The sequence below is a fragment of the Trachemys scripta genome, chromosome 3, assembly GCF_013100865.1.
Source record: "Trachemys scripta elegans isolate TJP31775 chromosome 3, CAS_Tse_1.0, whole genome shotgun sequence".
NCBI lineage: Eukaryota > Metazoa > Chordata > Testudines > Emydidae > Trachemys > Trachemys scripta.
This window is the reverse complement of record NC_048300.1, coordinates 159,490,779-159,507,799: the sequence shown is the minus strand read 5'-3', so window position 1 is coordinate 159,507,799 and position 17,021 is coordinate 159,490,779. Positions and strand designations below refer to the sequence as shown.

At 44.5% G+C, this 17,021-nt stretch overlaps 1 long non-coding RNA gene across 1 annotated transcript in view; it reads left to right on the top strand.

Moving 5' to 3' along the window:
* The window catches only part of LOC117875229, a 38,595-nt gene extending 30,936 nt beyond the window's left edge, over positions 1 to 7,659 (top strand). The window contains exons 2-3 of the long non-coding RNA XR_004645231.1: positions 6,888 to 6,989; positions 7,578 to 7,659. This is a non-coding gene — a long non-coding RNA (uncharacterized LOC117875229). The remainder of the gene's footprint in view (positions 1 to 6,887; positions 6,990 to 7,577) is intronic.
* The last annotated feature ends 9,362 nt before the right edge of the window (positions 7,660 to 17,021 follow it).

Genomic DNA, 17,021 nt, shown 5'->3' with positions numbered 1-17,021 from the left:
TGGCTATGGCTATTGTTGCTGTTATCCATACATTTGCCACTTAATTAGTGTACTGTGTACTACATGGGGTTAATTCTTCTTGAGCTCATTTTAAAACTGAAGCAGGTACAAAATGCAGCTATCTACTTAGCAAGGAGTGTCATACGCAGAGAGCACATTACACTGATGCTCTACAGCAGTGGTCCCCAACCTTTTTCGTCTGGCGGGCGCCAGATGACGAGCCATGGAGGACCGTGGCAGCAGACGAGCATCCGCTGAAATGCCACCGACAAGCGGCAACGTCAATAGGCGTCGCTGCTGAAATGCCGCCGACAAGCAGCATCATCCAGAGGTGTCACCGCCGAAATACCACCGAAAATCGGCGGCATTTTGGCGGCAACGCCTCTGGATGACGCTGCTTGTCGCCGGCATTTCAGCGGATGCTTGTCTGCAGGCGCACTTAGATGCCTCGGCAGGCGCCACGTTGGGGACCCCTGCTCTACAGTTTGCACTAGCGACTGATAAGTTATTAGGTGTTCGTTTTAGCAAATAAAGACCTAAATGCTTTGGTTACCTTAGTGACAACCTCTTTCACTTGCAGATGCCATCGGTGGAGGAACTCAAGATATCATGGCCTCGATCTAAAGGGGAAGATGTTGCCAACACGATGTCTTCTGTGAGGAATCCTTGGCTTTGGTCTTAATCTATTACAATCAGTTTTTGTTATCCTTCCAGACATGTTGCAATGCACGTTTCTCCCAGGTATTTGGGTAATGGGAAGCTAAGGGATGTAGAGTAGCCTATTGTGAGGTGATGTTTGTTATGCAGGGCCAGTATTTTTGTGGTAGGTATAGGGATTCCAATAAATGTTTCAAGGATTTAAATTTGATTTGTCTTGATTGTTTTAATTATTGCAAAGTCCTGAAACCAAGGGTAGATGCAGATAAAAATTCTAAGTTAAAAAAACTTTGCTTGGTCTGCACACATTGTATTTCCTGCCCTGTGACCTGCTTTTTTCTGATGACTCAGATTTCTTTATGCCCCTTAATTTTGTAATTTACACATTATACTGTAGTGCAGGAGTGGGCAAACTTATTGGCCTGAGAGCCATATCTGGGTATGGAAACTGTATGGCGGGCCATGAATGCTCACAAAATTGGGGGTTGGGGTGTGGGAAGGGGTGAGGGCTCTGGGGGTGCAGGTTCTGGGGTGAGGCCAGAAATGAGGAGTTCAGGGTATAGGAGGGGGCTCTGGGCTGGGACAGGGGGTTGGGATGGGAGGGTGAGGGCTCTGGCTGGGTGTGTGGGCTCTGGTGTGGGGCTGGGGATGAGGGGTTGTGGGTGCAGGAGGGTGTTCCGGGCTGGGACCAAGGGGTTTGGAGGACGGGAGAGGGATCAGGGCTGGGGCAGGGAGTTGGGGCCCGGGAGGGGGGCAAGGGTGCAGGCTCCGGAAGCAGCAGCATGTCCCCCCTCCAGCTCCTACGCAGAGGCGCAGCTAGGCAGCTCTGTGCGTTGCCCCATCCACAGGTGATTCCCAGCCAATGGGAGCTGCAGGGGCCACACAAATGGGGTGGGGGCAGCATGCGAAGCCCCCTGGCTGCCCCTACATGTAGGAGCCTGTCAAGCCTGTATCCCCACTTTGAACTTTAGGATACAAATGTAGGGGCCTGCATGAAAACTTTTAAGCTTAACTACCAGCTTAGCTCTGGTCCGCTGCCACCATTTTAATGGATTCCCTCCCTGGGAAGCCTTGAAAAACCTTCACCAATTCCCTGGTGAATACAGTTCCAACCCTCCTGGGATCTAAAACAAGGAGAAATTAACCATTTCCCTCCTTCCTCTCACCAACTCCTGGTGAATCAAGATCCAAACCCCTTGGATCTTAAAACAAGGAAAAATTAATTAGGTTCTTAAAAAGAAGGCTTTTAATTAAAGAAAAAGGTAAAAATCATCTCTGTAAAATCAGTATGGAAATTAACCTTACAGGGTAATCAAACTTAAAGAGCTCAGAGGACTCCCCTCTAGTCTCAGGTTCAAAGTACAGCAAACAAAGATAAACACTCTAGTAAAAGGTACATTTACAAGTTGAGAAAACAAAGGAAAACTAACACGCCTTGCCTGGCTATTTACTTACAAGTTTGAAATAGGAGAGACTTGTTTAGAAAGATGTGGAGAACCTGGATTGATGTCTGGTCCCTCTCAGTCCCGAGAACGAACACACTCCCAAACAAAGAACACAAACAAAAGCCTTCCCCCCCCCAAAATTTGAAAGTATCTTGTCCCCTTATTGGTCCTTTAGGTCAGATGCCAGCCAGGTTACCTGAGCTTCTTTACCCTTTACAGGGAAAAGGATTTTGGAGTCTCTGGCCAGGAGGGATTTTATAGTACTGTACACAGGACAGCTGTTACCCTTCCCTTTATAGTTATAACAGAGCCGGAGTGGGGACATGCCGCTACTTCTGGGAGCTGTGCAGAGCAAGCTCCCCGGATGCACCCCCCGGGCCATAGTTTGTCCATCCCTGCTGTAGTGGGAAACACTTCCAATTGCTATCTGGAATTGTAAACATGGAGCCAAATCCTACACTCAGGTGTATGCACACAGTGCCTATTGAAGTCATTATTCTATTCAGAAAGCTACAAGCAGGGATTTTCTTTCCTGACCAGCGGATTACCATTAGGAATGTTGAAATGTCAGTAGTGATCCTGGGGGACCCAGCCTACCTCTTGCTCTTCTGGCTCCTGAAGCCATACGCTGGTGACTTGCACAGCTCCAAGGAATGATTCAGTTACTGGTTCAGCTGGTTCAGAATGACAGTTGAATATGCTTTTGGTCATCTGAAGGGTTGCTGGCATTGTTTATTCACAAGACTGGATCTCAATGAGAAAATTATCCCAATGGTTATTGCTGCCTACTGTGTCCTGCATAATGTATGTGAAGCAAAGAGAGAAAAGTTTCTGCTGGGGTGGAGGATGGAGGTGGAGTGACTGTCTGCTGAATTTGAACAGCCAGGAACAAGGGCTATTAGAAGAGCCCAATGAGGAGCTATACGGCTCAGAGGGGCTTTGAAAGACCATTTTAACAGTGAGTCAGAGTAGTGTGTGCTGTGCTATACTCTCTTTTGTGGCCTGGTAGGAATCGTGTGGTGATTGTTGTATATGTGGGAATATAACATTGCCAGTATACCTATTGTGTTTGTGAATGAACCTATGAGTTGTGTGTCACTGTGCTGTAACAGGTAATTGGTTGCTTTTGGAACTGCTGAGCTCTCGGCAGTGTATGTTGTGAACTAATAAAGATGAATTATGTTCCACGTAATAGAATTTTATTCTGTAACAAAAAGCAGTGCAAAAAAGAACCCCTGGCAATCTTAAAACAAATACATTTAAAACTTAATAAATTAAGAGAACAGAACTTATGAAGGGAAAAGAACATTCATGTCCATTTCATTGACACACACACCAACCGTGGCTTTCACAAGTCAGTGTATGTGAAGCTGTGATTATCTTTAATGTCTCCGGGGGTGGTGTTAGGGGTATTTCAGCAACCCCTGATGCCACTTGGAACGTTGAGGGGGTAGAGTGAGGTTCTGATATAGAGTTCTCAATGGGCTGCAGAGGAAGGTGAGCCTGGGACTGTTGAACCTGTAGGTCCACCAGAGTCTGCAGCATCTGTGTTTGCTGCCGGAGAAGCCCTGTTAAACCTCCCCCACTGCAACTTGAGACCATTACTCCTCGTTCTGTCATCTGCTACCACTGAGAACGGTCTAGATCCATCCTCTTTCAAGGTAGTTCAAACTTTTGCTCCCCTAAAGTTTTAAGCACGAAATTCTCACTTCTGCTTGAGATTGCTTGTGCACGATGCCAGTCACAGCACCAGTCATGGTGAGTATGGCCTGCAGGGAGTTGGAGAAATGAGGAGGGAATGGCACTGAATTCTGGAACTGTTTTCTACAGGCAGTGGTGATTTTAGCTGCTATCTCATTCCTCAGGGTAACAAAAGCAGAGAGAGCACAGCCACTACTGGCATCCTGAAGCCGCCTGGGCTCATATGGTGCTAGCCTGTGCACTGCAATGGTGCCTGCTGAAGTTATCACTAAGTGGCGTGGGAAAGTGTCCTATCGCAGAGGAAGAAATAAGGCAGCCCTCCCTAAAAACCTTCAGCAGAGGATTAGAGTACCTCCATGAAAGTTTCATTGGTGTTGCTTAGGAGGATTCAAGGGATTCCCTAAACATAAACAAACTGCTCCTCATGCGCCCCCCCATCCCACCCCCGCCAGCACTGCCTAACTCTAGAGGGGAATGAAAACAGGTAGCAACTCTACCTCTCTTGGTTCTCTCACACTCTTCTAGCATGAATAAATTAATGAAGAGTCAAAAGATGTGTCCTGCTACTTTGGGGGTGCCATCCCTGAAACTGAACATTTATCTGCATACTTACCCAAGGTTCCCTGGACTGGACTCACTCGTGCTCAACTGGTGGGACAGAGTGGACTGCAGTGGAGTCAAAAACAGGTCCTGGCTCACAGTGCAGCTGGATTCCCCAGTCACCTGTCTCCCATACTCCTCGTCATCCAGTACCTCCTCATTCTTACTGTTCATGGCAGGTGCCTGTGACTTTGCCTCCTTTTAGATATCCCTGGTGCTGGAGGGTGGGGCCGGGAATATCTCCACAGCATGGCATGCAACTCTTTGTAACAGTGGCAGGTCTGCAGCTCAACACCCGATTTATTGTTGGCCTCCCTGGCCTTCTGCAGCTCCTCGACTTTCATGCAGCACGTTGCTTGTCTCTGTCATACTCCTCCTACGTCCCCTGAGCAATCTGCTCATAGATGGTGACATTTATATGGGAGGTTCTGAGTTGTGCCTGCACAATCTCTTCTCCCCACAGGCCCAGGAGATACAATATCTCCTGTCTACTCCAGGCAGGAGAACGTCTGGAGCATGTAGTTGGCCTGGTCAGCTGACCAGTTGCACTCAACACTGAAGATGTGATGCATGGCTAGAAAGGGTTAAACATCCTGCAAAATAAATAACCCACAGAAGACATGTGGGGAGATAATGTTTGTGTATTTACATATGTACGAGTAGGGTGGACAGTTTAATCCACAGTCCCTGTCTATGCTATATTCTGATCATTCAGAGGTCAAAAGAACATCCTACCATGTAAATGAATAGTAAACATGGGATATCTCAGTATGCATCTCTCTTTGTAATGTACTGTGAATGATGGAGGAACAAGCAAATGGCCTTATGTTAATTTGTATAGCTAGGTTCCGGTGATGGACCTCCTTCAGTCATCCTAATTATCTTTTGTTCCCTGAGGAATTCCAACTTGTCAAAGGACACGAAACTGTATAAAAGATCCTTGGGTCCTGATTCTGTCATCTCAGATCTGCTTAGACTTCGTCAGGGGAAGTTTGAGTTGCAAGACTGAGGTCACAGTTATGCTGGTATGACCTGATTATGAGATCTGGACATTGGACTATGACCTATGAACTGAATTCTAAAGGAACTCTTTGCAACTCCAAAGCTCACCATCTCTGTTGTGAATCTGAACCTCAGTGAATTGAATTCATGTTTGTATGTATACTGATCTTTTAATCATACTCTCTCTCTTTTGTTTTTAATAAATTTTAGTTTAGTTAATAAGAATTGGCTGTAGCGGATATTTGGGTATGATCTGGAATATTCAATAACCTGGGAGGTCATGTGTCCGATCCTTTGGGATTGGTAGAACCTTTTCTTTTATATGATGAAATAAGGTTTTCAGAAATTTCCATCATATTTGCCGTGGGTACCTGGATGGAGGCCTGAGGCTGGGTCACTTTAAGGGAACTGTGTTGTTTGGACTTCTGAGTGACCAGTAAGTTAATAAAGAAGCTGTTTTATGCTGTTTTGGTGAATCTAAGTATTGGAATATCCATCAGCTTTATGGGGATTGATTGCCCCATTCTTTGCAGTTCACCCTAATTGAGTGACCACAGCTGGCTCCCCACTAGGACCCCTGGTCACAGAAGAGCTGCTAGGTTTGCTCGCCAAACTGGGCAATCAGGAAAAGGAATTTCAAAAATTCACAGGGCTTTAAGGGGGAGGCTTCTACTTTCTGGGATCCTGGAGGAGGGGGATTCACAATGGTGCCTGGAGCGGTCAGTGTGGGGCATTGTGGGACAGCTACTGGAGGACAGGTAGGGTCGATATAAGTAGTGCAGAATCTACACATGCACTGCATCAACATAAGTCTAACTGTGGCTCTACACTGCTTGGGGAGGTGGTGTTACTGTGTTGGCATAATGGTAAACTACAGCTGTGGGAGACCAATTTAAGTGTAGACACATGCACAACTAAGTCGACGTAAGATACCTTGCATCAACCTAACTTTGTAGTGTAAACCAGGCCTTTAGGAGTAGGCTGCAGCAGTCTACTCTAGCTTCAGCTTCTGCGTGGGTGTAGTTCCATGTACTGTCTGTTACAGATGTCTAGGGTCAAGCTGCCAAGGGCAGAGATAATTATAGCAAGGGCCACATTTTTAAAAAGTGCACACACTCTTCCCACTACGTGCAGATGGCCACAGCTGTTACGTTAGCCTCCAGGTGCAGCCAAGGCTCCAATAAGACCCCCTGGTTATGGAAAATGCAAGTAGCATGAACATTTCTCACAGCAAGAGAGGCTCTACTCTCTAATTGAGTGCAGACAGCTTGGATTAACCAGCACATACACCACCACACAAGCTATGAAGGAGGAATAGGAATTGTGCACAGCCATGGCATAAGACCAAAAATTTGTTGTCACAATTGATCGAATTCCATCTTACCTTCCTCCCACTGAAGCCAGGGTGGACTTCTTTTAAATCCGAAACCTTTATGCCATAGTTTCTCAAGAAAAATACTTCTTTTTTCTCCTCTCTTACAGCCTCAAAAGCTTTGGAGAAGCTATCCTAATAATTTCTGGGATAATGGTCCCATTAAACAGCAAATACACATATGGTGCTGAAGCCTTCTTTCTCTGAAAAAGGTAAGCCAAAATCATGACTCAGCATGAGAAAGATAAGAAGCTAAAGGTTATCAGCAGATAGTAAATTACTCCTTTGTTTGAAGGTCTTCTCAGGTTTATCCAGTTCCTGCTCTCATTGAAGTCAAAGGTTAAGACTTCCACTGAATGCAGTTGGAGCAATTTGGGGCCCTTAAAGTTGCAACTTTCTTCTTCTTTACTGAATATGCTAATATTTATTTATAAACTGGGCCAACTCTTTCACGTGTGGACATTCTTTTTAAATGTATTTTTCTCTGTGCTCCTCACCTCATTCAGTGGGAATTCTTTGTGCTAATGACAACATGAAGGGGAACCACCTGAGTTATGTTAGGTTTATTCATTACTTATGATATTTTAAGCTTTTTTGGAAAGCTAACTTCCTTCTATTTAAAACAATGACAGAATAGCCTTTTAGTCACCACCTGTGTCTAACACAGCAATCTTATGATAAACAATTCAATGACTCACTTAACCCTTTATAATCCTGTCCTTAAAGTATATCAGTTGCTTGGCCTACGCTAACTTTAAAATAGATCATGTTGCTACCATCACATGTTTGTTTCTATGTAGGTCATTTTCCCTGGTGATGGGCTCAACTGGAGCATTAATGAACAGAAAGACAAGAGCTCCAGCTGAGAAGGTGCTGTTGACAGGTACGTGGGAAGCCCCAGTTATGAACATGAATGTGCCAGATGCACCACAACATTCTCTTCTGCAGAGGGGAGGCTGGGCAAATGTGGGAGTAGAATTGATGGGGAGTTTGAGGGGCCGAATTAGTTGCTGGGCAGGGGGACAGGCAGATGTAGACATGAGAGCTCCTGTAGTGGGGGCCAAAATTATCTTAATTTGGGAACATTGGGTTAGGGGGGAGTGCGAAAATCAAAACAGACAAAAACCATGATATAATCTCTCTCTAAAAACACTTATGATTTTTGGCTCTGTGATGGGGTGTACCCCCTACACAAGCCAGAGTAGTTTAAATCAGGTCATTTGACCTTATAGTCACTTAGAGGAGAGCCAGGGATCAATAAACCCTAATGGAAGATGAAGTTCAGCTGGGAAGGAGCAGATTAGGCCTATATAAAGGGAGGAAGCTGAAGCCAGAAGGGAAAGTAGTCTACAGTTACTCGTTGGGAGTTTGGGCAGTAAATCCAGCATGGAAGGCCAGATGACAGGGACAGAAAAAGAAAAAAGTCCAGGGAAATAGCAACCGGGGCTGGGACCAAACAGACTGTAGTTGTTGGCTATGGGATCCCTGGGCTGAAACCCAGAGTAGTGGGCAGGCAGTAGTGGGGTTCTCCTATCAGCTACTAGCAAAATGGCGCAAGACCTGGTCTTGGACCAGAAGACTGTCTGGAACGGTGTGAGGACAGCTGATCCAGTGGGCTTTGATGACCCGGAAGATGAGGACTATACAGCAATTTGGTCAGAGGGCTGAGTGACAGAGAGGGAGCACTGTGAGTATTGGAAAGCGAGGGTGTCTGTGGGTGAGCAATGAATGAAAGGAGGCAGCCCAATGGTGAGTAAACCCTGTTATAGGGACTACTTCCATGATTTTTGGGGGCCCAACTCATGAGTGGGGGAGGGGAGGACTCGTCATATATGCCCATACCGATTCAGTCCTGGATTAAGAAAAAACAACAACTGGATTCTATGTGAAGTGCTAGAAGCTGTTCCTTCATGCCATGTGTGCTTCTGTAATGTAGAAGCTGCTTACAGTTTATGCTCAATCATACTTGACTGGCCATGTCTCACAATAGCAAACTTGTTATACATACAATGATGGGTCTAAATTAGCTGATACTACTCATAAAGATCACGGATTGTTCTCTGAAAACATCTGTTCAATGTGCAGCATCAGTCGAAAAAGCTAACGCCATTAGGAAAAGGATAGATAATCAGGCTGACAATAGCATAATACCACTATATAAATCTATGGTACACTCACATCTTGAACACTGCATGCAGTTCTGGTTGTCCCATCTCAAAAAAGATATATTAGAATTGGAAAAAGTACAGAGAAGGGCAACACAATTATTATGGATATGGAACAGCTTCCATAGGAGAGCTTGGAAAGACTGGGACTGTTCAACTTAGAAAAGAGATGACGGAGGTCTATAAAATCATGAATGTTGTGGAGAAAGTGAGGAAGGAAATGTTATTTACCCCTTCACATAACACAAGAACCAGAGAAAGAAACCCAAAAGAAATTAATAGGCAGCAGGTTTAAAACAAACATAAGGAAGTACTTCACACAATGCACAGTCAACCTGTGGAATTTGCCAGGGGCTGTTGTAGGGGCCAAAAGTAACTGGGTTTAAAAAAAAAAGGTACATCAATGGCTATTAGCCAAGATGGTCAGGGACACAAACCCATGCTCTGGTGATGACCCAGCGCCTCCCCCACACCCAGTAACCAGGCTTTGTGTGTCCGGTCCATAGATCTGACCGGACTCTGTCAGGTCCCCAGACTTTCCGGTCAAAAACTAGGCACCGCCCCCCCCCCCCCCCCCCCCAAAAAGTGCTTGTGAGTAAATTCGCTGGTATGCTTCACTACATTCATGAATGAAAATCCTAATCCAGCAGGGACTGGAGCTAATCCAGGATGCTGCAGGAGCTGCTGCTGCTCCATGGGGAAGAAGCCAATTCTGAAGGCTGCTCCACTCCTGTGCCTCTAATTGGCCTGTAGAGAAGTTGCAGGGTGTACAAAAGGGGGAAACAGAACCAGAAAAGGAAGTGAGAGCCACCAGTCCCCCCACTTGAACTGCAGGAAGCTCTCACTACAGCTGGGGAGCCAGGAATGTCCTTGGAAGTTGCTTAACTGCCCAACTGACTTCCTCTATCCTTCACCCCCAGCTCCTGTGGCAGCCTCTGAAGCAGGAGCATCAAAGAAATTCAGCCTCAGGAAGAAAACCACTAACTCCTCAGGGGAGTAGTAGATAGTGGTAGCATGTCTTTTTGCCAACTACCTACATACCTGGGAAGAAACATCAGGGTGAGAGGGTGGGAAGGATTAAAAGAGGGGCAGAGCCACCAGGAACTGGGGAAGTGAGGGGTTTGAAGAGAGGTTTAGAACCTTCAGGGACTTGGGAGTAGTGTGAGGAGAGGGTGTCAGAGGTGAGGAAGGACATTTTGTTCTATGAAATATACAGACGTGGTGGCCAGTCTGAGTAATCTGATCATTGCTCTTCCCTGTGCTTTGGGTGTGGGAGAATCTGGAGTGCTTTGCAACTCCAGGGCCTTTAATGGACATTCAGTTAACAAAGTAATCATTGTTGTGCCCAGATCACATGAGCTGATGGGCACTTGCAAGCCATATGGTTGCACAGGACACTCCTGGGAGCAATTGGGCCTTCCACCATCTTAGAAGAAGCAGGAATGCACTCCTGTGGGGAGATCTAGCCTGCTAGTTTAGAGCAAGTGCCTAACTTGGCTCCCTTTCTCCATCTCCTTTCATTATCAATGATCTGTAAGAACATAGAGTCATTACTAGTATAGATGGCAAATGATACAAAGATCAGTGAATTGTTAAGTATCAATGAGGACAGGTCAGTTATACAGAGTGATCCAGATCACTCTGTAAGATGGGTGCAACCAACCAACATCAAACAGCCAAATGTAAGGTCATACTTTTAGTAAGAAATACATGTCAGACTTGAGGATGGTATCCTGGAAAGGACCTTGGGTTCACAGTGATAATCAACTGAACATGAGCTTTTACTGTGATGCTGTGTCTCAGAGGGCCAATGTGATCCTTCCACATGAGGAGTATTGAGTAAAGTAGGAAGGTGATATCGCCTCTGTGTAAGGTACTGGTGACACTACTACTGAAATGCTGTGTCTTGCTTTAGTAACAACAGTTTTAAAAGGATGTGGAGACACTGGAGTGTTCAGAAAGAGCCACAACATGATGTCTGGAAAACCTGCTTTAGTGAGAAACTTAAGGTCAAGCTTTTTAAATTTATCAAAAGAGATATGTGGTAAAGATGGTTGAAGTCTTGACTTTTGATTATTTCAATGAAAATCATCACAAGAAGTCTTTACATCAAGATTTGACATCTCTCTAGTTCATCAGTAAGTTATTGGATTTGATGCAGGAATTTCACCCAGTAATTCTATGGCCTGTGTCAAACAGGAGGTTGGACTAGATAATCACAGTGGTCCCTGCTAGCCTTGAAACAGACAAACAGATACAGATAGCAACTGTTGAACAGCACAGATAGCAACTAGAGAAATGAATTCACAACAAATAGTTTATTAAAATAATTTAGCCTCTTTCTATGGAAATATCTGCAAGCACATTGGGAGTTCCTTACATTTTTTTTCATTATATAATGCTTTTTTTACTCTATGGATTGGTAGCTATTGGAAATTCAAGCTGTACTGCCATTGTTCAGATAAGAACTATAGTACTGGTTCTATTTCCTGACTGAATGGGTGTACAAGTGCTGCTGACTTGTGTGGATTTAAAATTAGATGTCTGGGAATTCTTGTGCAAGTGACTTTGAAATGTGCTTTCCACCATTAAAGCTCAGTCACTTGAATGTTTTGCAGAGAGAGAACATGAGGCATGTCTGAAAAAGGTGCAAAGACCCTTGAAGAATTTAGCACATCAGAATTTAGCTTTAGAAATCAGTTGATGCTCTCTGGAGCCTTAAACCCTGAACTGTCACTGACGCAGCAGATTCTTCATACCATAAGTTATCCAGCTTTTTGTGCCTTGTTACAATGACTAAGTATTTGATAACGTGAGTCATGCAGCGTCTGTATTCATTAGCTTACTTAGAACACAACTGCTCCTACAAGTGTTGACATCTTAAAATTCCTCACTAATCAACTTGTTTTGTAATTTATTTTCTGAGGATAATTCCATTCAAACTCACCCTTTCATTCTCAGCAAAGTTTAACTTATTACCCAATTTCTAAAGTAGATTGTAGAAGGACAAAGGGATCAAATTACTTGCTCATGGCAGAAGAGGAAGTCAGTGACTCAGCAGAGATTAGAACTAGTAATGAATGCACCAATTTTTTCGAATGTCTGCTTAAGTTTTGATTTCTTTACCTAAAAGCCAAAAAACCAAACAGTTCTTAGAGCTCCACACAGAATGTATTAGTAGGGCCAATAGACTTGAATCGTTACTCAAAGGTCACATTGTTCAGAAACTGACCCAAAGTCTTATGCTGAAAGACAGTAAGGCAGAATGCAGCTTTACATGGGCAAAAGCATGATTCATATCCATTGTGCTGAAAAGTGAAGAGAAACATCTAAACGCAGAAGTTGGGCAACAAGCCCTCTAGCATTTGAACTGGACAAAAAGTAATTGGCACAAGATAAGGAAGCACAACTCCCATATAATAATTCTTATATAATTTAGTGAATCAAAATGTAATCCAGTGGTACCTGAGCTGCTTTGTGCTGGTGTGTAATGCCCAGTGGCTGAGGTGAGCTAGGAGGTAGTCCAGGGCAGTAGTCAAGTGTGCACGGGTTGTTGGGTAGCCAGGAGGTCAACTGGTATCAGAGGCAGTCCCGGGCAATGGTTAGAGTTCTCAAAAGGGTCAGTAACTGGAAGATCGAATCCAAGGGACTGGGTCAATGGGTTAGGGAGGCAAGGTTGGGCAGGACAGTCTAGGCAGCAACCAACAGGCAATGGTCTGTTGCTCAGACAGTTTCCTCTTCCCATTGGAGTCTTTATATAGTCCAGGTACCCCGTGAGAATTGCTGGACAGACAGCAATCAGGTGCCTGGGGTGTGGCTGCTGTGGATGTGGAAGCCTTTAACACTAAGGCTGTTGGTCAGGGACAATCATTCAGTGTGCCACCATGGCACAGAGGCTAAGGATGTCATCTCGGGGCCCAGGTTCAATAGCAGCTGTGCTTTGTTATGACAATCTGGTAACTGGGTGATATAGAAAGAATGGAATAATGGGGAAGTGAATTGTCTTCTCAACAATACAATGAGAGAAGAGAAGGAAGAGAGTCAGAATTATAGTAATCATATTCTTCTTTTCTAGCACATGTAGAGACTTTGTCATTGTATTAGTTGGATTGTTCTGGCAGGGTTATCTTAACAGTGCAAACAATGTTTCCATCTCTGATAAGAAAAACAAGAAAAGAGTTATAATAATTTTAGATCCTCAGTCCCATTTTGGCTGCTAATAGGGCCAGAGTGGTATAAAAGGGCTTGTAACCGAGCTTGGCCTGGCTCAGGCACTCTCCTGTAGCTGACCGCAGCAAGACAGGCAAATCCTGCATCAGTTTACAATACATTCCCCAGGACCAACTGAGTTGCCCATCTTCTCCACCACAGATCAAGGAGATAATCACTTCCCCTACCCCACCTGGGAAAGGAATGTTGTTCCTCTGGGTCCAAGTCAAGCCCTGCTTCCTGGTATAATTCGTTAGTATAGGTGCAACCTTCATCAGATCTCTCAAAGTCAGAGCATTCTCCAACCTTATCCTCCCCCCTCGTCAAAGTATGACAGGTTAAAATGAAGCAGTTCTTCATTCCCACTCCAGGCTCACCATCTCCAGGCCACTGACTGACACAGTCAACAACCCCTCCGTTCCCCAGTTCGTGGGCCCCTCTTCCAGGGCCCCATTCCCCAAGTGATCTACCTGAGAGTTAACAGTCCCTCTTCTTCAGTTCCTGGGCCCCTCTTATACGGCCTCCACACCTCTAGAGATTTCTGATGCTCCCTCCTGCTCCCCTTCTCAAATGCTACCTGGATCTTTATAGTGCCCAGGACCCTCTGTTAGGCCTGTTGGGAGGTAACTAACCAATCACATATGAACAAGACCCATTCCTTCTTAAAGGGACCAATCAGCCTTTGATAGGGCTGGAAAAGCTTTGGATCTGGCCAGGGAGGATTTCCTCAGAGCCAGCACAGGAGAAGGCAGCCATAAAGACCCCCTTGCAAGTCAGTGACAGGATGGCAGCATGTAGCACTGCAGCCCATAGGCTAGGTCTACACTACCCGCCTGAATCGGCGAGTAGAAATTGACCTCTCGGGGATCGATTTATCGCGTCTCGTTGGGACGCGACAATCGATCCCCAAATCGGCGCTCTTACTCCACCAGCGGAGGTGGGAGTAAGCGCCGCCGACAGAAAGCCGCAGAAGTCGATTTTGCCGCCGTCCTCACAGCGGGGTAAGTCGGCTGCGATACGTCGAATTCAGCTACGCTATTCACGTAGCTGAATTTGCGTATCTTAAATCGACTCCCCCCTGTAGTGTAGATGTACCCATAGGCAGCCAGGTAGAGGCTGCCATAATGTACAGGTCCCAAAGGCCGTGTCAATGATGCCAGGAATGCAGAACAGCCTGGGAAGGGATCAGGGTGGGGGTAGAAAGGTGGTCCTTTGGAGACACAGCACAGACTCTCACCTAGACCTTTATTCTGTACTGGCCTAGTTCTAGGGTTAATGATTTAAACTAGTACTGAATACTGATATATATGTCAAGCTGCTTTACCATGGGAAAGAAACAAGCCAGGTTGGATTCTACAGGCAAAAGATGCTAGATGACACGACCGCCTGTGAACTTCCAACAAACTGAGCACAGAGACAACTGTGTAACATGTAATGTAAAAAAGGTGATGATAGCTGTAATCAAGGGAATTAAGCATTCCTGATCTTATCAAACAAGAGCTAATAGGTATAAAAGCATCCAGGCCCCCTGACAAGGTAGTGGTTGTGATTACTCAAATTCAGTGTTCCAACTCGCATGAATAGTCTGGCCTTTTAAATTGTTTCCAAGACAAGATGATCAAATGGGAACTCTCTGGACACCCTTTTCTCACATGAGAATCATATTATCCAACCTTTGGACATGCCACAAGAAGTTGGATAAATATCTTCCCATCCTAATTTTGCTTTTTTGCCCTGTCCCCAGCACCTCCTTCTTTTCAGTACATGAGATATGCAAATCTTTTCTGCACTGGATGGTTTGATAAGGAACTGTACAAGGTGTAGCTAACGGCTAGAGGTGGTGTTATTTATTATTTACACAGTACCATGATAGTGCTCTACAGGGGGTATTACACATGGTTTATAATCTCCGCCTTAATTTATTTATTAGACATTTGTTGAGATCCTTTGGGAGCCATTAGGCTTACCTACACATGAAAATTAATCTGGAATAAGGTAGGGTGTGATTTTAAAAGTATGAACTATCTCTGATTAACTTCATGTGTGGATGCTATCATTCTAGAATAAGTGTTTACACACATGGAGTTAACCAGGAATATCTATTTCAGATTAACTCCTTTTATAGACTCACCTTAAAGCGGTTGCTACCAATCTGGCTTTTAAATGTCTTACTCCTTCAGAAACGGTGATCTGTTAAGTTCAGACAACATGAGCAGTGTCCATTTGCTAGAATCTGCTTGACCCTAACGAAAAAGCAGAAGAGAGGAAACTGAAATGCCAGCTACTGCTGCATTGGCAAGTTCAGTGCATCAGCTACTGTTACAGTAACTGTGACCTAATGGAAAACTGACGATTCTTATTATAGCAAACTAATTCACTGACTGAACTCTCATAGGCCCAGTATGCATGGACCAATGTAGATGTTTCAGGATAGCAGCTGGCCCAGATACTCTGATAGCTGTACCACCCTCAGCAACATGCTTCAGTACATGTCTTTAGCCTTTCATATACAATACTGCATGGTTGTTTAGTCATTCTTGATGCCATGTTAAAGAAAGATGGTGAATTCTAAAGAAACCTCCACACTCTACATGAACAAAGTTTATTTTGTCCTGCCTTAGCACAGGGAGCTGGACTTGATGACTTCTCGAGCCCGACATTTCTATGTTTCCTCATGAAACTGGAAGAATACCTATAGCTGTGTAGTTTATTATGTGTCGTGATAATAGTAAGAGATTTGCTGAAGGGATATTACTGCTACATACAAAAAGCTGTAACATTCTAAACATTCTTAGCCCAACAGATCTTTGGAAAACCTGGACAGGTATGGCTGAAGAGGCAGATAGATAAATTAATAATACATTGTACTAGGTGCAAAGATACCATAGCATGATGATGGGTGCATTGACAAAACCCACTTACAGGTTAACTATAATTTTATTGGCTAGCACAGCCTCAGCCAGGCAGAATGCAGGCATGCTGTACACTTACTGACTTATGGCATTTACGTGATCTCCTGCATTCCGAGTTGATCTGGGTATTTGATGTACGTGTGAAGAAAGAAAAAATTCCCTGAACTATTCAAAAGAAACATAAATATCTGAAGAATGTTTTATCACTTTGCTTTGGGGTATCTCTCTTCATTGTGCTGTCATCAAAGTTCTGTTGACTAGGGTGACCAGATGTCCCAATTTTATAGGGACAGTCCTGATATTTGGGGCTTTGTCTTATATAAGCGTCTATTACTCCCCACCCCTGTACCAATTTTTCACCCTTGCTGTCTGGTTATCCTAGTTGATACAAACCCAGTTCTTTCAATTCACCTGCCGTACACTGCACGGTATGGGGAACTTGTACTCTGCTCTGTTTCAGCTGTACATGATCAAAAGATAGACTCTTGCAGTATCGTGAGACTTATTTCTTGACTCACATGTCCAATACAGTCAGATTATAGCTGCAATATGGCCCAAACCTGCCTTTGCCACTGCCCTTTCCTTAGAGTATGGTTACACTGCCCCCCCCCAAAAGTATTTGTAACTTTATATAGATAGCCCATTCATGTTAAAATAGCAGTGAAGACACAGCAACTTGGCTTTTAACTCAGGATAGCAGCTCAAATTTAAGCCTATAGAGCAGCCCAGGGTTGAACTTGAGCTGGTAGCCCAAGTTGAAAGCTGAGTTGCCTTGTCTTCACTGATATTTTTTAACCCATGTTAGTTAATCCAAGTTAGGAACACGTCATTTTTTCTTTTTCTTTTTTCCTTCCAGCAGACATACCCTTGAGAGAGCCTGCACCAAGCTAGGCTATCAATTCCACTCTGCCCTCTAGTGTTTAATATTGGTAATGATTTAGTAGAACAAAGGGGAGAA